This window comes from Rhinichthys klamathensis, unplaced genomic scaffold (assembly GCF_029890125.1).
Source record: "Rhinichthys klamathensis goyatoka isolate OS25496 unplaced genomic scaffold, OSU_Roscu_1.1 h1tg000281l_1, whole genome shotgun sequence".
Classification (NCBI taxonomy): Eukaryota; Metazoa; Chordata; class Actinopteri; order Cypriniformes; family Leuciscidae; genus Rhinichthys; species Rhinichthys klamathensis.
In genome coordinates, this window is record NW_026606800.1 from 5,951,547 (window position 1) to 5,975,988 (window position 24,442).

A 24,442-nucleotide genomic window follows, 5' to 3' on the forward strand; every position below is an offset into this window, starting at 1 on the left:
AATGCTCCATGCTCGTACCATGATAACGTTACATGTGGAGTTATCTAGCATAAGGCATTTCACTAACTATTCGTGTATCTTTTACAATCAGCAATGTCAACATAGATGAATGTATAATATGATAATGAAAATGGTTAGTGAACTAGACTGAACAATTTCAATGTAACAGTAAGATCTAGAGATGCACCGATTGATCGGCTGGTGACCGGAATCGGCCGATTTTCACGTGATCGGCCATGATCGGCGACCGGCCGGTCAGTCTGACATATGCCGATTTTATGCCGGTCAAATGCACTCGGGCGCCGCATGATTAACATCGCGCAACATCAGCATTACACGTGCACACGGAACACACATGTAGGAAACCTCGTGAATTACGACCGTTTCACACCGCAAGCGTGAGCAGCGGTTTTTTTTCTTCTCTTCGGCGTGCATGTTAATCAATGAGTGCATTCACACCGGGAGCAGGAGCAGTGCGTGAGCGTCGAGCAGGAGGGTGTCGCGTGAACAACAGTGAAGCGCGGGTTTCGGCGCCGAGTCTATTCTGCTCGCGCTCAATTAAAGTGAAAGCATACTTTTGATGGACAAAATAAATATGATTTCACCCCAAAAGTGCCCAAAATGCACAGAATTTGCACGTCTGGTGTGTTTTAACAAGAACTGAAGTAGCCAGGCAGAAAAGAAAATTAAGACTCAAAAATATTTATAGAAAATAACTTGTTTTTATTCCCAATCGTTTCCTTGCACATGCTCCACTCCACTTGTCCTGTTTAGCCTGGCTGGACATGTGTCAGAGAGAAAAACTGTTTGAGAAATATAACTTGCCATTGATGTACAAGTGATTGCAATAGGCCTGTGTGTGTGTGTGTGTGTTTGTTGAGAAATATATACTGCAAGGGTAGGCTATATTTATTTGATTTTTATTTGTTATTTATATATTATTTTATTGCCATTACCTGTTTTCATACAAAAGTTTAGTTTGCTAAATATATCAATTTTTTTTAGTTGGATATTGGATGTGAAAAGAAAGAAATGCTTCTTCCATAACACTGCACTTTAGATGTGTGTGGATTTCCCACACCAGGAGTAATTTATATAGTTCTATTTTATAGCGATTATCTGTTAAAAAAAATTTCTATGCAAAATGTTCTATTAAAGAGAAGTTAGAAAATAAATATTTGTGGGCTGTAAAGTGGTTTAAAAAAAGGAAATCGGAATCGGCTAAAATCGGTATCGGCAGGTCAAACTCAAGAAAAATCGGAAATCGGAATCGGCCTAGAAAATTGTAATCGGTGCATCTCTAGTAAGATCGTAGGAAGTAACATTACTGTACTGAACGTGTCTGGAAATGTGTATTATAAACAATATGATAGTAGTGGGATGAGTGACGTTAGACAGTAGATCTAGTACATAAAATAAAAGTTACATCCTAAAGCACCTACTTTTTGTTATCCTGGAACAGTCTTTTGTATTCATTTCATGTCTCATGTATGTTGTAGTTTACCTTGCTATTTCATTATAGTTTAACATTATTTCAGCATATCTGAAAACTTGTAATTTATCACAATAAAAATAGCGGAGGTCTCTCCATAATTCAAACGCTCTGCCGATGTTGATTCGTGTTTTCGTCCTAAGTCGATCCGATTCACGTTTGGCCTGACGAGCTTCAGCAGATACATTTTTGTTTTGTTTTGTTTTTTATATTTATGTGGAGTTTGTGTTGGAGTGTGTGTTGTGCTGGAGGCAGGTCGTTTGTTGGTGTTATCAGACTCCATGTCGTCAGCTGCAGTGCCGTCGGATAGACTGTATATAAAAGGAGATAGGCTCGGGAGCGCGCATGCACGTCACATCCGATGGATTTCGCCGTAAATCCGACCCAGAGACTTCACATAGAAATAGGAATACCGGCCTTCAGAGGTAATAGCTAAACCCGACAAGTTGATCATTGTAATGTGTGATTACATCGCCTTAACACACAGGCAATAAAAAAAGGATTCATTTTAGAAGAAAAGTAACATATAGCACCTTTAAATAAATAAACGGTTTTATTAAATTATGGTTATTATTATTATTATCATTAGTTAAAATGACAGTTAAATTAATGAAAACTGGGTTTTTTTTTGGTTGAACAAATGCTTTTACTATAACAAACTTGAAACCATTTGTTTGTTTTGTTTATTAAAATTTCAATAAAACATGTCTAATCAATTAAATTCAATAATTGATAATGAATTAGATTGACAACTTATTTTTAACATTAATAATTTATTAAAATGTTTAAGAATAATATAGTCCTATGAAATGTATTTTATTCAGAAAATTAATGTTTCTTTTTATGATTTAATCCAAATATATTATCAAAAACGGTGGTAATCAAATGTAAATTTATACTTTGTGTCCTTTTATTTTTTTGGGAAAGCGCTGCAAAAACAGATTTACTAAATTAAACCATGGACAAAAAATGTATATTCCTTTAAATAATGTTTAAATAAAATGTATTATTGTTGTTATTATTATTTTGAGAAGGTCGTTCTATTGTATGCCCAGAATTTCTCCTTAGTAAAACCGAACTTTTATTTTGACAGGTTGTATTGAAGACCCGTTTCAAAGTGTATTTGACAATGGTTTTTCTCAAATAAAATTATGAAAATGCTCATTAGGCGTTCTCTCGAGCAGCTCTGGAAATGTATTCATGTCCTCAAATTGTTTGTGAGACGCTGAAAACACCATGAACGTCACGCGTACTTGAGTTTGTAACGTTAGTAGACAAAGGGGCACAGCTCAGCAGAACAAATATGTTATATATTTACATAGCAGTATTTTTGTGCTTAAATATTCACAGACCATGTCGCGATTGGATTTATTGCACAGTTCTACTTTCCATGTATTCATCCATCCATTATTTTGCGTGTTTTACGTGACATCTGCGTTATGTAGCCTAAATTCCATTTTCATGACTGGATTCCGGGATTCCCTCTGCATCACGTAAGTCATTCGGCCTTAAGTTACAATCATCGGGACATACCTTTATCTGCAGGAGGGATGGTGTCCTATGTATCCTCCTTTTGCAGCCACTTTGCGTCCACATTTTTTGCAAATTGGATATCTATCCTCGAGGACAACCACTCGTTTTTTCTACAAAGTATTTCCATACTGGCCATAATTCGCTTCATAAGAATTCGAGGGCGCTTTCAGCTCAGCTGGGTCTGCGTCACCTTTCTTGCGCGTTTGTTCTCCCGCCCTTCAACCAATCAATGCAGTAGTTTCCGGAGTGATTTTTTTTTTCTCCCTTGTATTATTTTTTACTCAGTAACGGATATGATTTCAAATGTAGCGAAGTACAATACTTCAAACAAAACGTACTTAAGTAAAAGTAAAAGTACAGATTTTAAAAACTACTTAAAAAAGTAGAAGTACACAAAAAACTACTCAATTACGTAACGCGAGTAAATGTAATTCGTTACTTTCCACCTCTGGTAATATTAATGCTGAAGTCCTCTGAGATCATTTTCACTACAATTGATAACTGACACCCTGCTCAGAACGATCATGGCGTGAGAAAACATACACTCACCTAAAGGATTATTAGGAACACCTGTTCAATTTCTCATTAATGCAATTATCTAATCAACCAATCACATGGCAGTTGCTTCAATGCATTTAAGGGTGTGGTCCTGGTCAAGACAATCTCCTGAACTCCAAACTGAATGTCAGAATGGGAAAGAAAGGTGATTTAAGCAATTTTGAGCATGGCATGGTTGTTGGCATTTCCGGTATTTCACAATCTGCTCAGTTACTGGGATTTTCACGCACAACCATTTCTAGGGTTTACAAAGAATGGTGTGAAAAGGGAAAAACATCCAGTATGCGGCAGTCCTGTGGGCGAAAATGCCTTGTTGATGCTAGAGGTCAGAGGAGAATGGGCCGACTGATTCAAGCTGATAGAAGAGCAACTTTGACTGAAATAACCACTCGTTACAACCGAGGTATGCAGCAAAAGCATTTGTGAAGCCACAACATGCACAACCTTGAGGCGGATGGGCTACAACAGCAGAAGACCCCACCGGGTACCACTCATCTCCACTACAAATAGGAAAAAGAGGCTACAATTTGCAAGAGCTCACCAAAATTGGACAGTTGAAGACTGGAAAAATGTTGCCTGGTCTGATGATTCTCGATTTCTGTTGAGACATTCAGATGGTAGAGTCAGAATTTGGCGTAAACAGAATGAGAACATGGATCCATCATGCCTTGTTACCACTGTGCAGGCTGGTGGTGGTGGTGTAATGGTGTGCAGGATGTTTTCTTGGCACACTTTAGTCCCCTTAGTGCCAATTGGGCATCGCTTAAATGCCACGGCCTACCTGAGCATTGTTTCTGACCATGTCCATCGCTTTATGGCCACCATGAACTCATCCTCTAATGGCTACTTCCAGCAGGATAATGCACCATGTCACAAAGCTCGAATAATTTCAAATTGGTTTCTTGAACATGACAATGAGTTCACTGTACTAAAATGGCCCCCACAGTCACCAGATCTCAACCCAATAGAGCATCTTTGGGATGTGGTGGAACGGGAGCTTCGTGCCCTGGATGTGCATCCCACAAATCTCCATTAACTGCAAGATGCTATCCTATCAATATGGGCCAACATTTCTAAAGAATGCTTTCAGCACCTTGTTGAATCAATGCTACGTAGAATTAAGGCAGTTCTGAAGGCGAAAGGGGGTCAAACACAGTATTAGTATGGTGTCCGTGACTTTCATCAAACTAAGATAAGAATGCAATGCACAATAAATGATAAATGTTGTTTCAGCAAATGCAGTGTTCTGTATGCTTCCATACAGTATAATGCACATTACTGTAAAATGAAGTGGAATAACTTCCTGATTGTTGACGTACGACAAAATTGCATACATTTGAATTGACTTACAATGATTCAAATGTTGGTAACACTTTACAATAAGCTTCATCAGTATTAACTGACATGAACTAACAATGAGCAATACATTTGTTACTGTATTTGTTCATCTTTGTTAAATTTTTGTTAATAAAAATCCAGCTGTTCATTGTTTGTTCATGTTATTTAGTTCACAGTGCATTCATGTTAACAAATACAACCTTTGATTTTAATAATGTATTAGTAAATGTTGAAATTAATATGAACTAAGATTAACAAATGCTGTAGAAGTATTGTTCATTCTTAGTTCATGTTAACAAAGGTAATTAACTAATGTTAACTAATTAACCTTATTGTAAAGTGTTACCAAAATGTTCAAGATAGTCCCTTCCATAGTTCAAGATATCTTTAGTTTCCATCCTAAATAATCCTTATATATATGTAGTAGTAACGACAATGAATGGCCTTGTTATTTGTAGACGTGTTTTTTTAAGTGAAGTATTTGCGCACACGGTAATGATTAAACTAACAAATGGGTGCAAATCTCCACATCAGAGGAAAAACAGCAAGACTGCCGCTGTCTATCACTTCTGTTGCATGAAGACAGCAATTATCTCTCTCCAGTCTCACACACATGCATATTTAATGCTGAATATCTCACATATTGCAGTGTAACCATGTGTTTTTCCAACATTGTTCATGACAGATTTAATAAACAACATATGGCATACGTCCAAAACACACACCACAGAACATCAGTTCTTGATTCATGACATGAAATTGAATTGTTCCCAGCATTTCTGTAATGTTAATCTCTATACAAAGGATAATGGGTTTCATTCAGTGTATACACATGCTTTTAAAACCTTTGTGTGAATGTTAGTACTTAAAATTATTTTTTTTAAATTATGAAAAAAACGTGACCGAAACTAAATAAAGAAAAAAAAAATTAAAACGAGAATGAACCTCAATGGCTCTCGCACGTCAAGTGAACATGCTTGAGCTTCTGTTTACCACAACTGATGTGTGCGTTGATGAATGTTTATGAATAAAAGCCTAAATTCAATCTGTTCATCATATAAAGCGAACGAGTCTCTTCAGAAAATTTTGGACTAAACTGCTCAATTCATATGGATTAGTTTAAGTTCTCTTTATTTTTGAAGCATCAAAGTGTCAGTTGCGTAACTGCCAATGGAGGGACAGAAAGCTCTCAGATTTCATTATAAAGATCTTCATTAGTGTTCCGAAGATGAACGAAAGTCTTACGGGTTTGGAACATGAGGGTGAATAATTAATGACAGAATTTTCATTTTTGGTTGAACTATCCCTTTAACACAATATTGATTTTCTTTCCTCTTTTTGTGCTGTACCAAACTGTCTTACGCTCTGCTTCTTATTCAAAGCATGCAATTAAACATATATTCAATATACTGAACTGTCCTATTATTTGTTGTAATAGCAGCAGCAGAGTGTCATGAAGTGTGGATAGTTAAAATAATGCTCCAGTTAATTACTAAAATGATCACTCTATGATCTTCTTCTGCAAACAAAACTGCAATAAAATATGTTTAATAAGCATCTGAAAAGCAGTATGGTAAACAGCTAGCCAAGAGGATTACTGTGCCAACTGCACAAATCAGCCACACACACACACACGCGCACACACACACACTTTGCTGATACCATCTACTGTACTTGCCCATTGCACTGCAGAGTCCAGGCACAGAGCCACACAATGGCAACTGATCATCTGGGCTTTCCAAAAAGATAATCCAAGCATGGGCGTAGGTTTGGTCTCAGCTTTGGTGGGGACATCCCATCTGACCCCCCCCCCCCCCCATCTCATCTCATCTCATCTCATCTCATCTCATTATATTGTATCCTGACCCCCGATACACCATCCTGTATACTGTCAATAAAGAGCTAGTATAACTGTATAATCTCAAAAATGCACTCTCAAAAAATAAAAACCTGAGACTGTAATGCTGAACAACCAAACATTTTATTTAACATAAATTATTATGTATCTTCTATTCTATATCAAATTCTATTGATATATTCTATCCTTAAAAAAAAGCAAGTTTAACCCTCCTACCAGATATTGTTATTTGGATATTATCAAACAAATAATGATTCATTATATTTGAATAACCAACAGTGTTTACTTTTGCCTTTTTAACATTGCCAACATGTTTTTCCAGACATGTGTCTAGCACATACATGGGCAATATACGGCCCGGGGGCCGGATCCGGCCCGCATAGAGCTTCAATCCGGCCCCCGCAATGCACTCGCAATTTGGATGAAACACACGCCGCCTTTATCTGAACTGCGATCCTGAATGCGTTTCTATATTGGAAATCCAAACAGCATTTCACATTATAGGGAGAACGAAATATAACTGTGCAGTGTAACCTCCTTTCAGTGTCCATAGACTCCACCTCCAACCTAAAGAAGAAGCATCTAAAGTACTTTTTTTTATTAGCCAGGGGTAGTCGTCTCACTCGTCTACTGTAGTTTTACTGGTCACCTTGCTATTTTTTAGTTGTATCAGCTAGCTACCAGGGCTGTAACGATATGCGATATGCAATATGAAACCGAAATCGCGACACTCAGATCAACGAACCTGTGTCGCGGTGTGAGAAGGCAGAATCACAACACACCCCTTCCAACTCCATTATCCTTCCCATCCAGATCTTCAATCTTCAAAATACTATTAGTAGGCTATTATTTGACGTTAAAATACGTAGACCTACACTACACCACACAAAACTACCGGTAGTTGAACACAAAACAATCTTTAACTTTTAGGTGGCAAAATATGTTTTAGTGATTCTGTGAATTACACTGCGCAAACCAAAGTAATACTACCCACCGGATGAAGAAGGGTTGTCTCTCAGTCTCCCCAGAACATAAAATATTCATTTTATTTTATTTTTCGTGTTCGCATTTATGAGGAAAAACAATGTTACGGACGTGTTCTCCGTTACGGACGCGACCGCTCTGAAGCGGCACTAAAAGATGCTTTAAAACTTTCACAGAGACATCAAACAGAAAGCACAAAACCTTTCTTTAACGTGAATTTCGTTTTGTATTAATTGTATCTTAATTTTAATCAATGTTTCATCAACCAATTGCCTGGATTTAATAAATAAGTTGTAAATATAGCAGACGATAGATAATCAGAAACAGAGGCGCTGACGCGTGAACTGGAGCGTGTCTCATAAATGAACCGAAACTCAGCATATAAGGTAGCCTACTTGCTTCACATGTCTACTTTTAAACAGAACGATTCAAAACGAAAAAAAACAGACTACAGACTGCTCTCTGCTTATGTAATCTGTATGAAATGTGCATTTCTCTCTGGCGCGTTCACTACTGTGAAGATCGCAAGTCAGCATCGTCAACTTCATCTTAGCCGACAATGACAAAGAAAACACTTATTTATTAATAAACAATTAAAATATCTCCTTGCTATATTTTACATATTCCTAATCATTACTTTTGCCGGTTCTTTGTGACAGCTTTCAGGTGCTTTATTGGCAGCGCCACCCTTATGTTACATGAGCGGCCTGTTTAGTAAGCATTATTTGATGGCCGCATTCTTATACTTATGAAAGGCAATTCAATGTGGAAGTAAGTCAAGTATTCAGAATACGTTACTCAGATTGAGTAATATAATGGAATGCGTTACAAATTGCATTTTTGGGCATGTATTCTGTAACGAAATACGTTTTGAAAGTATCCTTCCCAACACTGGAAGTCTGTATGTTAATGTAACCTGCACACATACATTTGCAGTTTTGTTAATAGTTTTCTATCTTGAATAGCTACAGCTGGTGTGAATGACAGTTGAACAATGTGAAGGGTAGTGTAGGAAAGTAAATCAAGTTATTGTAACCTTAGAGTAGCAGGTCAGACAGGCCTATAGCAAAAATAAATATTTAATCATGTATATGTTTAATTGCAATTGTCCAAAGTGTGGCCCTCCGTTTACTTTGCCAAAGTAACTGTGGCCCTCAGACTAAAACTGTTGCCCACCCCTGGTCTAGCAAGTAGGCTACACTCACAAATACATTACATAAACAGAATGTAGAAACGAAAAATGTCTGAGATGATCCACTGTTTATGACTGCAAGATTCTAAGTTAAGGTAGGCTAATTAACATTCAGTGACTTGCTAACGTCTATCATGATAGCGCGACTTCTATGAGTCTATCCGTGCTGCACACCCCTAATTAATGCTCCTAACCTTGAAAGATTGCAGAAGCTAGGTTTAACTGTAACAATATCCTGGGTAACCAGGATCACCAGTTAAAACTATTTTCCACAGTAGAATCTGCATTTGAAAGCATGGTCAGTCACTACTACTGCTAGTTATTTGTGTGGCTAGTTATTTTTGCCTACTTACACTCTGCTTTATGAAAAAGCTTCGTATGTCCCCTTTCTTCTTCTTGGGTGACATAGCTGATCTACAAAGTACAAAAAGGGGCAAAAAACGGAATATTAAAATGTTTTACCCTGGCCTTTGTATATGGCATGCAGAGAGACAGACAGCCCTGGTAACTTACCGTCGGCGTCGTCACGCGCGCACACACACACAAACACACACACGCACACACCACCCGCTCGCTGCCAGTGAGTGCAAGCACAAAAAGTAGTCCCGGCCCGCGCGTGTAGCCTGCCTGTCAGATACCCCGCCGCCAATCAAATTACGGCGTATCTTGTACTGTCGTCGTCCTGGCCGTTGGAATCGATCCAAATAGCAGCGCAAATATCAAAATAGCAGTTCAAACGAGCTTGCTAAATATTGGTGGGGACAAATTTGTCATCTCAAAATATTGATTGGGACTAGTACCTAGCGTCCCCCCCTAAACCTACGCCCTTGAATCCAAGTAATCATCAACTAAAGGGAAAGCAATATTCTCACACTCACCAGCAAAGCACATTACCCTGTGTGTGCAACAATGGAAAATAAACCATGTGGCCAAGTAAACCGAGATGTCATCATCGTTTCATGCATGCATGCCGCAGTTTCCAAGCATCGCTAAGCACAGAACAAGTTACTCGTGAAATTTTGACAGGATGGTGTTCACATCTTCAAATAAAGTGCATAGCATTAATATCATTATAACCTGGTCATTAAATTAGCATAAAATAATGCATTGTGAAAAATGCCTAGCATTTTTAATTTGTATGCAGCGAGCTTGCTGGAAAATTACTTGAATAAATCTGGAGGTGATACCATTTTGAGAGCAAGTCTCAGGCATGAATAAAATCCTTAAGCATTTACCATAGCTAGAGTGTCTTCGCTCCCTGGGGCGGCGGTGCTTGTAAACACCTCACTAATCAGAACACTCAGTGCTCACAGGCTTATTGTCTCATGCTTCTTTGACCCGGAGCATTCCTTAACATGATTAAAACAACACTATTAGCATTATTTCCAGAGAAAAGATACAGCAGGGAAAACATGAAAACTCCTTAACCTGTGACGTTATCGCTCTGCTATTATGAGATCTGCAAATATGAAAAACTTCTCGTTCACACCAAGAACGATAACTGTAAAGATAACTATATTAGCATCCACACCAGAGGACGATAACGGCTGTGTCCGAAAACTTAAAGACCCCCTTTGGTGAAAATCAAGTTTTTAATGTTGTTTATATGTGGTGTTTTTAATATGCTCTAAGACAAACCATGTGCAAATTCATGAGTCAACACCATATTTTCTCCTTAAAACTACAGTGAAAAAAAGACAGTCTTAGTTTCAAAACGAGGTTTGAAATAGCTGGTGTTTCTTACGTCACAAACGACCTTGTAACCAATCACGTCAACGTGCCGGCGGGCTTTAGCATATCATTAACTGCTGTGAAGCAGGGGAGTCTCAAAAGATGCCAGGTTATCCCGGTATATTTTTCTGTTGATATGAAAAATCGGGTACATTTAGCAATATAACTGGCAATTTATGTATATTATGTATATTACAATGTTGCACTTAAATGCCTTTCTCTACTGACGGATGCCGATTTTTGACTATAAGATGGCGTACCGGAACATGGTTTGTGTAACATTAGCAACACATCATTAGCTGTTTGATAACGTAGTCAACAGAGTCAATATTAATTACCGTTATGTATTTACCGCATTACCATTCTGTTACATCGACCTGTAGACGACGCTGTATGAGCGAGTGGAGGCGGGGCTAATTTGCATATTCAAGCTATTTTAAAGGCACACTGTGGAACTTTTCAACCTTTATAATATATTACCAAAACCCATTGAGATGGTACATCGACTTACAATAGGTTGAATGACAGGTCTGCCGAAGCCTGAAGGTGTCTGTATCGCTTTTACTAGCACTATGTAACTTCGGGTTTCGGGTAGGAACCCGAGCACAAAAAGAACTACAAAATTCGACCGCTTTACGGCATACGTCACTTCCCCCACCACCCCAACTTCCTCTAACGTGAGAGCTCAACTCACGGATTGCCGGCGTCTGTATGTTGTCGTCATGGCTGAATCAACAGCTACTCGGAAGAAAGCGAAGAAAGCAAAGATTTTGTCAGAGGAGACCAAAAAAAGAAAAAGGGAGAGTTTAAAATAAACATCGGCATAAAAGTGTAGCCTATATATAATGTAATATTTACTGCGAATTCGTGTAACAAAACTGATATAAGTCACAACATACTGCCGTATACAAATGTAAATGTTTTTTTTTCCTTTCAGCTCATATATGTTTGTATTTGTGTAAAAGGAAAAACAAACTGAAGACTACAAATAACGGAAATATGTAGTGAGTTATATCAGTTTTGTTACACGATTTCCCGACTACTTGATTTCATCTCCAACCCATTGCAAAGAGATCCTGAAGACGTTAATTGTTTGCTTCAGGTGTGTTTGATTAGGGTTGGAGATGAACTGTGCAGGACAGACGATCGGCAGGAGCAGGATTGGGCAACCCTTGTCAATGCGACTTACCTGATCAGAGATTGTTTTCTGCGTATGCTACTTTTATTCAATTTGTTTTCTTTATAGGATTTATATTATTAATCTTATATTTATATTATTATTTTGGTCAGTAGTGAATCGATTAACTTTCTCCAACATACAAATCAAATGCCGTCTGCACACACATAAAGACACGGGAGGTTGACCGGTTGACTGTTTGTTGACTTTTGCGACAATGCTGCGGCGCTTGTGGCCTCTAGCGGCACTAGACGTGAAAATTACAGGTCGAGCGCACCCTAGTGGCCAAAAATTCCACAGTGTGCCTTTAAGGCATGAAGAATTTTTTTCACAGGAAAAAAAAAAGTTTAAATATGCCATTTTGGTGATCAAAGATTAGTTTTAAGGGATACAATTATTGACTACAGGGGGACTTTAAAAATGCCAGTTATGTCCAAGGATATCATTTAAATATATATATGTAAAAACAAATATATGTAAATAAATAAAATACTAAACAAATACATATAAATGAATTTTATAATTTAAAACATATAAATTATGTGGTTTTTAAATCTAATTTAATATAATTCTAAATATAATTTATTACATTAAATTATAATAATTAACTATTTAATTTATATGGGATATAGTAGTAGACTGTCTTTAACAAAATTAAGTTATCATAGCCGATTCTCTTTTTTGTTAGTCTCGCCATTATGCAATAGCGTGCAAATCACTGACCATGTCCAAAAATCATGTGCAGTGCTACAAGGAGTAACACTGCAGCTCTTTCATTTCTTGTCGGCAATGTGCCCTTTTTGATCTATAATGAACCATTCACAGTTTAAATCACAGACTTTATGAGCTATTGTGTTTGATCATACAGCTGAATGCATGCTATAACCCCACGCAATGTTCAACTACTTTAAAAATCACATCTTCTATCACAGTCTCAGAGAAAACAGGATGGCAAAGAAATGGCAAAACTTTTTACACTGCAACAATTACACTGACTAATCAAATACTTTATACTTGGGAATAATTAATTTGTTTATTCAAATAAGCTGCTTGTCTCTCAAGTGTAAAATAAGACAGGGAAAGTGTCAGGGCTCTAAATGTATTTAAATACTTATTTATAGAAGTGCCTAATAAATTCAGAATAATCTGTTTAATTAATTTGAGAGGAAAATGTTGTTCCCGTTGTTTGGTGGGTTGAGGTGAAATGAAACAAATCACCCCTCAGGATGCAAATTTATTTTCTTCTTTTTTTAAAAAGTAAACTAACAGAGTTGATAAGAAGCTATTGGTTACTCTAATTTGTCACCTTTAACTGCTTATATATTAAGAAGAAATATGCTGAACTGAATTGTTAATGTAAAAGCATGACCAGAATTCAGCATACATATTCTCATGAATCACAAGCTTCAGCATAAATTAGAGCAAATGACAGCATGGTGGTGAAGCTAAGAATTTTTTCAGGTGGCAAATATTCGAGTTTGACTTAGAGAATCAAGAGGACTTCCAAATTGTCTGAATCACTAACCAAGTTGAATTTCAGTTAACATAAAACATTAGCAGGATCAAATGAATGCATCAGGCGATACTACATCAACATCAGAGCATTCATGGTGTGAGGGCCACCCTTCAAATAGATGTCTGGTCCACACGGCAAAAGCAATATCAAGTCATGTGGTCTGATGGGATTAAGATCTTTCTTTAAATGCATAGATTTCTTGCTCGAGTTCTTCACAACCTGCTCCAAATATGCTGACTGCTCATGTTTTAGGAAACCCAAATGCTCTGGTGATGGAAATGGTGTTTAAAAAGTGCTTAAGGACGCAGAGAAGACACGTATGGGTTATTTCATAGCAGAGATATGGAGTAGCAAATCTACTATAAATGCAGTAGGTAACTTTTCTGATTTATTAAATTTGAGTATAACTACAACTACTGGCTTTATTAAGTTATGCATATGATTTAGATTCAAATCACTATGTGGTCTTAAAGGTAATATGTGCCTTTCACAGCTGAATATTTGAATATAGCTGAATGAGTGCAAACTAAAAAAACCTACCACTCAAAAGTAAGATTTTTGTTTAAAAGAAATTTGAAAAAGACCTTTACACTGTTACAACAATATTATATTCCCAATAAATGCTGTTCTTTTGAACCGTCTATTCATCAAAAATCCCTGAAAAAATGCATCACAAAAGCAGCACGACTGTTCTCAACATTGATATTAATAACTATGAAATGTTTCTTGAACACCAAATCAGCATATTAGAATATTTTCTGAAGGATCATGTGACACTGAAAATGCTGAAAGTTCAGATTTGCCATCACAGAAATAAACTACATTTAAAAATATATTCAAATAGAAAACAGTTATTTTAATTTATAGTTCACAATATTACTATTTTACTGTATTCTTAACTAAATAAATGCAGCCTTGGTGAGCATATGATGCTTAGTTAAAAAAAATTACCGACCTCAAACTTTTGAAGGGTACTGTATGTTGAATTAAGGAATTGCCAGCATTCAAGTTTGTAATGAAGAGGTGAGCAAATAATGACAGAATTATCATTTTTGGGTGAACTATCAGTTCTTGCATGGATTCTTGTCCATACCTATACTCCTTAAGCATTCACACCACTTTTGTCTTTTGAATGTGGGAAAAATGTATACAAATCCAAGCTACACCAGATCTAACACTGATATCATTTTATACGAAGTGTTAATACGATCAACAATTATCTGCAAGTATCAGCATGCGTTAAGTAGAGAAGAATGCGCAGACAGCAGCTCTCGCTGAGATTCCTGGCCTTGAGAACAGTCTTGCTAAATTCCAAACATATTAGCACAAGCTCTTCGTGCCTCATGCCACTTGGTGCGGCTGCACTTCTCTGGATCTCCAACTCTCCCAAGACCTTGTAAGGCAGTAGGCAAAACAGCCCTGTCCAGGCGTGCCTTTACTGGTTGGAATGGTGAGATATTTGTGATGCGCAGGCAAATAACAAAATGCTTTGGCAGACAGTCAGGTTTGCTCCGCCTTGCCAAGACGAATAAAAGAAAAAGCTCACATTCCTCTCAGATATACGGCTTTGTACAACCTAGTTTCCTCACTTAAAACAAATAGCTGAACACATGAAGATTTGTATGTCATACTATAAATAGAAATGCAAATGTTTATTCATCTAATGGTTCAGGCATTAAATCAAGCAGTTTTCCAATCTAATTCTCTTATTTATTGGTTGCACTCAATATAAAGCAGCAATATAAGAGTGTTCTATACGAGTGCATTTAACCTATTTATTTATTTTAATGTGTTTAACTTTTTTCTTTCTCATATCTTTGAGGCATAATATTTAGAAAACAATAGTATACAGATAGTATTTTATGACGGACAGTCACAAAAAATGTAGGCAACAATTCACATTGCCCTTTTACTGTAACATGCTGTAAAAAAAAACTTTTACAATGAATCCACAAACCTGAAATGAGCTGCAAGTTCCCATAAACAAACTTTTACAAATCTATATATCAATCATCGCAAAGAGCATATACAGTATTCTCATTGCTCAATGGTCTTTAGCTTTTAAAAGCATATTTATATAATATATTATAAAGACTTGCAGTTTGTTGCAAGACATTCTAAAGGACTTTATGAATCTTTCAGCAGAAGAATTCTCTGCAGTTTAGCTTAGAAACTTCCCAAGGCATTTCCTCTGGAACTGCTATCTTAATTAACTGTCTTGTAGAACAGTTGAGCAGTGAATATATTGGTTAACATACTGTATGCATGATGAAAAGACTCAAATTAACCCTCTTTTTCTGGTGAGATTAACTTTACCATTTTTGTTTGGGGTCCCATAGACCCCAATAATGTGCCTATTAAAAATAATAATAGTGATTTCAAAATTGACCTCTTATTATTCTCTTCAAATTTTTTAAAAATGTTCCTCTGAGCTAATCAAACCCCAGTAGATAACTTTTAAGTTTTAACCCGCTTTTCTATCTTGGTGTGATAACTCAGTAGGGACTTGTGATCACACCTGGGTTTTTTCTCACCAGTTGTTATAGACAGTGACCAAGAAAAAAAGCTACTAAGCCAGCATGAGTGATAAATACTAAAGCCCTTTGTTGAAAGGTTTAACTTGCAGACATATCAACCTGTGAACCGCCAAAGCCAATGTGTTGATGGTAGGCAGATAGGGCATGACCAGTGGTTAAATTGGGCCGGGGCTCTCCGGGGCTCAGCCCCGGCACATAAGCCTGCTCGTTTGCAGTCAGTTGCCTACTGGAAATTATGTCACATACAATTTGATGAAAGTGATGCTTTTGAAAACATATTTCTGACAATAAATGAAAGATTTTTGAAATGGCATGTCTATTTTGTCTCGGCGGAGCTGAGATGAGAACAATCGGAACACGGCCGTATTTTTGTTCATAAATGATAAATGTACGGATAAATGTACGCAGCAATAATGAATGTTCCTGGGAGACCGTGGTTGCGCGGGATGTGGATGTTCCAGAAATGTCAAAAAAAAAGTGCCCTGGCCTTGAATGACAAGGTAAGGAAAATAAGACTAAATCAAAATTAAATAACCAGGACTAGGTTGACCATGTGATTTTTCTCAGGAGATGTTTTGAGCATTTTACTTCAGATACCGGATTATCAGCAAACTGCCAAGAGAACTGGTAATTTAACGTTAGCTGGCTACTTAAAATAAACTAGCAATCTATTCAGTCAGCATATTTGTATTTGATCTGTGTGAATTACAGAAATATAAGACTTGCTAGACCTCGCCATCTCTGTTCGAAATCTGCAATTGCAGTTATTCGCGGAATTATCAACTTTACGTGGGTTGTGTAATGAGGCAACCACTGGAGCCAGAAATCAAAACTTTGCCTTTTTATGTGTGTGTGTGTGTGTGTGTGTGTGTGTGTGTGTGTGTTGTCGTAGTAAAGAGAGAGAATGGGAGAAGGAAGTTTGTATGAGGTGGACCTGGTCACCACAGACCCAAATCTTCTCAGCTGTTGCTACTGTCATATGCTGCACTGTCTCTCCATGTGGCACATTATGTTTGGCACATTGTATGGGTCACTCACTATATCATAATACAACGTGTAATCAAGTGATGACTGATTAACAGTAATGTAAATGCTAAATGTCCTAATACCTGTCGCAAAGTAAATGCTCTTAACCTTGCAGTTTTTCACATATCATGTAATACTCAATTTCTCCATTTCTTTGCACAAAACTCTCCAGAAAGTGCTATTTAATGGTTTTTTTTTTTTTTAAATCCCGGGGGGGCATGCCCCCGGACCCCCCTAGGGAGAGCACCCCCACATAATAAATCCCAATTTAACCCCTGGGCATGACCTATGTGTGGAAATGTTAACTGTTTCTGATCACTACCTGACCAAAGCAATCCTAAGAGTAAGTGTGTATGCTGTAATACTTGGAGAAAAAATCTATTTATTTCTTTTTTGATCATGACTTCTTGATAAACCTTCATGATGAAACTAGAAAAGTAAAATATGGTCCTGTTTACACCTGGTATTAAGATGAGTTTAATTTTTTTGATGTAGTTGCATTGTACTTACTCAGATAAGTACTGAGTAATATTAACTACATGTACTTTATATACTGTTATGGTTGTAATTGTGCATAGTTTACTGTTATTACTATAGTAACTACATGTAGTAATGAGCAACTACATCACCATAAATTAAAGTGTCACCTCTTTCAGATCTTTTGATCTAATGGACAAAATAAGCTTACGGAATTTGCATATTAATGTGCCCGGAGACGACGGTAAACATGCAGAGAGCATCAGCTTTCGTTTCTGCTCTGATAGCCGCAAGAACGCACCGACAGCGGTGAGTTCATGTTAGAAATCAGGAATAGTAGAAAACATTGGGCTTGGTACGTTTTTCATCTTCAAACTAAACTTGGGTCTCTAGCTGACAAAGTTTAAATCCCGTCTGGCTAGCGCACTTCCAATAATGTTAGAGTAGGCGGTCTTTTGTGGCCGTAAGAACACATTCGGCCACATGAGCGTTTACACTACGAAAGAAACCCAGTCAAATGCGTTTTCAACTACCTCTGGAAGTGGTCGAAAGTGGACAAGCTCAAAACGTTTTGGACCCCGTTTACACCTGCATTTAGTATTGTCCACTTGTGATCGGATCGACCAAAACGCATCTTAGTTTCAAGTGTAAACAGGGCCTAGGGAGGGAGGTGAGACAAACCAGAGTGCCAACGGAACAGGCCAAAAAGTCTTAGGAAAGTCCAGAAACCAGGGGGAGAAAGGAGGGTTGAGCCAAGGAGGATCACCTCCCAAACACCATGCTCCACACACCTCCCAAACACCATGTATGGATAGAGTGTACGGCCTGAACGAACTCGGAACCACACACTCACAACGACAAGACAGTAGGAGTGTCAGGTCTCTGTCACCAAACTAAGAATAAACTAGTTCTAAAATATTAACCACTCAATGGAAGTAAATGACGATTTACAAAAGCAACAACATGTCCAAAATATCTTTTCTAAGTGAGTGAGTGATGGATGGATGGATGGAGTGATGGGTGGATGGAGTGATGGATGGATGGATGGAGTGATGGGTGGATGGAGTGATGGATGGATGGAGTGATGGATGGATGGAGTGATGGGTGGATGGAGTGATGGGTGGATGGAGTGATGGGTGGATGGAGTGATGGATGGATGGATGGATGGAGTGATGGGTGGATGGAGTGATGGATGGATGGAGTTATGGGTGGATGGAGTGATGGATGGATGGATGGAGTGATGGAGAGATGGATGGATGGAGTGATGGATGGATGGAGTGATGGATGGGTGGAGTGATGGATGGGTGGAGTGATGGGTGGATGGATGGAGTGATGAAGTGATGATGGATGGAGTGATGGAGTGATGGATGGATGGATGGACGGACGGACGGACGGACGGACGGACGCTTCCCTACTGTATATAATCAACAGTAATAGATAATTGCAAAGCAAAGATCCTTATTCTTTTATTTTATTTTCCCTTCTCCATTGCATTTGCCGAAAAAATAGCTTATACTCTTGCCAAGTTGCTTTGTCTAAAAAAAACTAGCTCTCATCAGCAACTATGTGGGGGTAACTGCTATGTTGAGTCAAAATTGGACCTAAGCCCTGTAATTAAGGGTCAAGAGGTTATTTATATCATACAGCTGAGAATACAACATTTGGCTGTGTGTACACGTAACCATATCCCACAGAGGTTACATAACGTCCAAAGTCAGAACAAGTACCAGTTTATCAAAGTTGTCTGACAGGAGAAAAGAAAGACTCTATGACACCACACCATGCCGAATTCAAATATCTCTCTCTCTCTCTCTCTCTCTCTCTCTCTCTCTCTCTCTCTCTCTCTCTCTCGTGTTAGAAAATGATGGATTCATTTGATTTAATCTTGTGGGTGCGAATGACCAGGCTGCAGTTTAACATTTCTTGAGTATAAACAGAGTAAATAAATGAATGAATAAAGGTATTCCTTAATTAACAAAAATGTCTAATTTTATTTTACTCTGCAATGATGACTTCTCAACAGGCTAGAGGAACCTTCACTACAGTCATCACTACAAAGTGGAAATAATGAGCCATATTTTTCCATTGCGTAATTAATGCATGACTTTTTAAATAACTGAAGCGCAAAATGAATGTTATAATTGGTTTCAGTGCACCCTTGCCTGGGCCTCCTCTCTTCTTAGCGAGGACGGTTACAGTGTTATGGAAGGGTTTCAATGAAGCCGAGGTGCAATTAATCCTGCATGCTGCGTATATCATTATCACCGGGCTTGTGTACAATTTCTGTCTCTTCTCCTCTGAGGAGACATACTGTGAATACTCTCACAGCCCAGCTTATTATGAAGGTGGATGACATTTTGATAAGTACTGAGTTAAAAGAGATAGCTGTGTGTTTCAGGAAGTATATTGTAAGAGGTTTAAATATCAGGATGATGAGTGTATTCCTGCAGTGTGAATGATCTGATTATTATTACAATTATCTTGCAATTTGCTCAGTACACTTTAGACATCATAAGCAAAGGCATTATATTAAAGAAGCAATCTATATCAAGTCTCTTTAACATGCATAATTAAAAAGATGAACATTTAATCGTTTGTGTGATATAGATTATGCTAATCTGTTTTTCATTTTATACGGGCTAAATGAAGGCTAGCAATGCCAGGATATTCTTATATAAATATTATAGTAGAACAATAAACATTATTGCCTCGATTGTTCAAAACACACACACACGTTATAATATAATATAATATATAAATGTTGTGATGTTATTTCCATCAAGAAATGCATACATTTTTGTATTGACAATGCAAGAGTCCAGCACTCTGTAAAGTCTCCTCCAGCACATCCCAAAGACTTTCAATGAATTTAAGGTCTGGACCCAGTCAGAGGTGCCAATTCATGTGTGAAAATGATTCTTCATGCTCCCTCCCAACTAGTCTTCCACAATTTGAGCCTGATGAAACTTGATATTGTCATCCTAGAATATGGGCAAGATGTGTCTTACATAGTTGTTTAAGAAGTGAAAAGCTACACACTCCATCAATTAAGGTTAGAAGAACTTGTTGCCAAACATATAACATGCTAGAAACATAATCATCACTGTGATAATGATCCAATCATAGACTCTGAAGCAGTTGCCTATTTAAATCCAAACTGCGACTTTTATTTGGCCTGGCAGTATACGCACACACACACGATGTGTTTTCATGTTTTATGGGGACTTTTTCTGTACATACTGTGTATTCTATTCCTTTACTAACCCTACCCCTAAACTTACCCGTCACAGAAAACTTTTCTGCATTTTTACATTTTCAAAACACATCACTTGTATGTATGATTATTATGATTTAAAAGCTGTTTTCCTCATAGGGATTATGTCCCCACAATAATGTAGGGTTTACAGGGCCCAACACACACACACTTACAAACTTAGATGTGATTAATCGCAATTAATTGATTTCACAATAAATACTAGTAATTACTTTTCAAATGTTTCAGAATTAGGATTAGAAATGCATAAAAATAGACTTAATTTGGGTCAGAAAGCATTCATTCATTCATTTTACTTATAAAAAAACCTTTTAAACACAACTGTAGGTTGACCAAAGTGCTGTACATAAAGTTAAAACCATTAAGAAATGCCCTTGTAACATACAAAACACCCTACCAACCAACCATGTCAGCTTGGCAAATGCTTAGCAATGCCCTAACCAACCCAAAACCCTATCAGTTGCCTAGCAATGGCCTCATCCATTCACTATTTGTTCTATGTATGTGGATGATAGCTCAAATTGCAGAGCTTTTTGTGGAGAAGTATGCTATTATTGTTCTAAGCGATCAGACATTTTTCACCTGGCGGATGATAAAACAGACATAAAAATCCCATAGACAGTGTAACGACTCTGAACCCATGGGGGCCTAGCCATATCTTGGCACCAGCATATCATAGACATATGGAGATGGGTACTTTTGACTGGGGGCAGAAATTAGTAGTGTGGCGCACCACAAACAACACTCACATTTTCATCAGAAATTTAAATGTTTATCTGCTCTTTCTGCCTAAAGCTTTTGGTGTGTAACTCAACCCACACCTTTTGTGCTATGGATATGGATTATACCGAAAATTGTGTGGCTTATTGTTACTTTTTTAAGTGATCGGATGTAGAGTTTTCATCCAGAGGCTAATGAAACCTGTGGAAAAATCATAGACTTACATGAAACGGAGACTTTTGCCTCAGGTAGTAAGCGACATCATCTTAGCCACTGCATAGTAACACCCTAGCGATGCCACAGAAACCACTCTGAACACCTACTCTCACATTTCACTCTCACATCAACATACTCTCACAAAGACACTCACATTTTCATGAAAAATCTAGTTTGATTTGTAAAAGACTTTGAATAATGAACTTATTTCATTACATTCTTTTGTGCAACTAAGAACACTATGTAAATGAGAGTCCTTGGGATTTGCATGAACAAGAATACAAACTGGATCATGAAGGGCAGGCAAATGTTCTCCATGTGAGTGGCATGCGAGAGCAACGTTAGAGAAAGAGGCTTGTATAACAGCATGTGGTCTCTCTCTTTCTCTCCCATACACTTTCCCTCAGCATGTGGGGGATGGGCTGCCAGCTGTTTCCCCCAGTACTATCATGTTAAAAACTGTTTTTGCTGAGACTACCGAAAAGAGATCACACATTAATTTTCTGCTGAGCTCCAGAAACCATACACAGGGCATGTTCGCATGTGTTTATTTAATTATTTTAGGGTGGTCCATCGATCAAAAAATTTAATCATATTAATTACACGATATACCAATTCATTAATTAAATTGATAAATTAATACTGCGGCAGATGAAAGCACTGAATAGACATTAAAATGCGGCTTTAGACTATTATTGTTTTATGAAGTTATTATTGAAGTATTGAAGTGAACATAAGCCTATCACTATCCACCGTAATCCATGTGCAAGTCAAATTAGAGGCTGTTTACACAGGAAGTATTCTTTCTGTAATAATTATTTAATTATCTGCAATTATTTGTAATTGTTATGGTAAGTTGCAACATAGGCACATTGGAAAACATGTCTACCTACATTTTTGCAAAACTCCAGAAACCTATACATACAATCCAAAGCAATTCCCAGTAGATTGTTTTCACGTGGTTCTTTGCACATTACTATGTTAAAGACCTTAAAACACTTTTACCATAGTGAATGATATGGACACTATTCCATTTTTGGACACATTTCCAATCAGTTCCATATGTATAGCTTTTCTGCCATAACTTTTCATCCGCACTCACCGGACATTTAATTTCTGAACATTTAATTTCTGCGTACAATTTCCAACGCAATATACCGTTGCCACGTTTATCTGCAATGGAGGAAATTTAATGCACTTTTATTTATCATAATTCTCACAGTCATGGTTTCTGTTTTTCATCTGAATCCTTGCCCTCATGTGATCATTTCATGTGCTTCCCTAATGTGTCATGTTCTGATTGGTTCAACGCTATCTCACGACCAATTCGTCCGAATTTGACGAGTGATTAAAAGATGGCTAATTCGTACGAATTCGTACGACCTCACTCGTACGAATTTGTACGATTTGTCTAAACCCACGTGATGGGTAGGTTTAGGGGCGGGGTCAGGGGTAGGTCATTCGTACGAATTCATACGAATTGGGCAAATCGTCAAATATGTACGATTTAGCAAAAATCGTACTAATTCGTACGAGTGAGGTCGTACGAATTGTTACGAATTAGCCATCTTTTAATCACTCGTCAAATTCGGACGAATTGGTCGTGAGATCGGGTTGATTGGTTCCTTGTTTCATGTGTCATGTTTTCATTGGTTGATTTAGTAATGTGGCTCTCTGTTCTGTTTGGTCATGTTGGTTCATTGTGTTCATTGCTTTCAGGTGTGTCTAATGTCATTAATCCTCATATTGTCTCTTTTCTAGCTTTGTTTCGTGTATGTTATGTTCAGGTTCAAGTTTAGTTCATTGTTCTGTCAAGTCAAGTCTTTGTTTATTTTTGTATTTGTTCAAGTTTTGTTAATAAAATCTGCACATGGGTTCGGAATACTCGCCTACAATGGAGTTTATTACAGTTTGCTTCCTCAATTCAATTCAAATTCAGGAACTAAATAGAAATTTTTAAAACATCAATTTAATTCTGATCAGACACGCAACAATCGATGGTTACAGAACAGCAGTTTGAAAGCGTTTTTCTCAAATATTACAAATGTTCCCAATGTCCTCTTTTAAATCTGCATATAATGTCTCCAGTACAAAACAACACTTGAGAGAGTACCGGAGTGGAACTAATTAGTCCTTATGCAATTGAATTACCCTATATTCTCAGTTTGTACTCAGCACAGGCCCTTTAAAGGCTTTTACGTCGCCTCATTATACTTCACCAAATTACACCAATAAAGTTTCAAACCGAATCTCTTAGATCAACAAATCTGCTCAGATTTCGCCCTGGTGACATTTTCCCTGCAGAAGCCCCCGATTTCCTTTGCTGGCCAATTTGTTCAGACATCCTGTGAATTTTAATACTATAGAAAAAGGTGACGCAGGTCTCTAGACTCTGGAATGGTCTGTAAGATCCCATTAATCACTCACTCACACCTCCTCCAACTACACGCACACACAAACACAAGCACACACTCCAACCGATCGCTCAACCTCGTCGTTGCTCATCTCTTCCCCTATTTTTAAAAACAGAAAGAGGAATAGCAGTGTCACTGCTGCTTTAGCACGCATGCCCTTTCAGCAGACCCTCTGTAGACACATCCTCTAATGACCAACACAATGAGCCTGGAATGTGACCACTACCTATTAGCCCATTCTTAATGCTTTTAGAAAGAAATTGTCTTACAAAGGCAAGGGCAAATCCACAAATCCATGGCTGTTAAGCCATGTGGTAGTTAATTTAGGAGAGGAGGGATGGATGCAATAAATTGAGGACCATTTTAGGTAGTATACCGTTTTGCTGGATTGACTTGGAA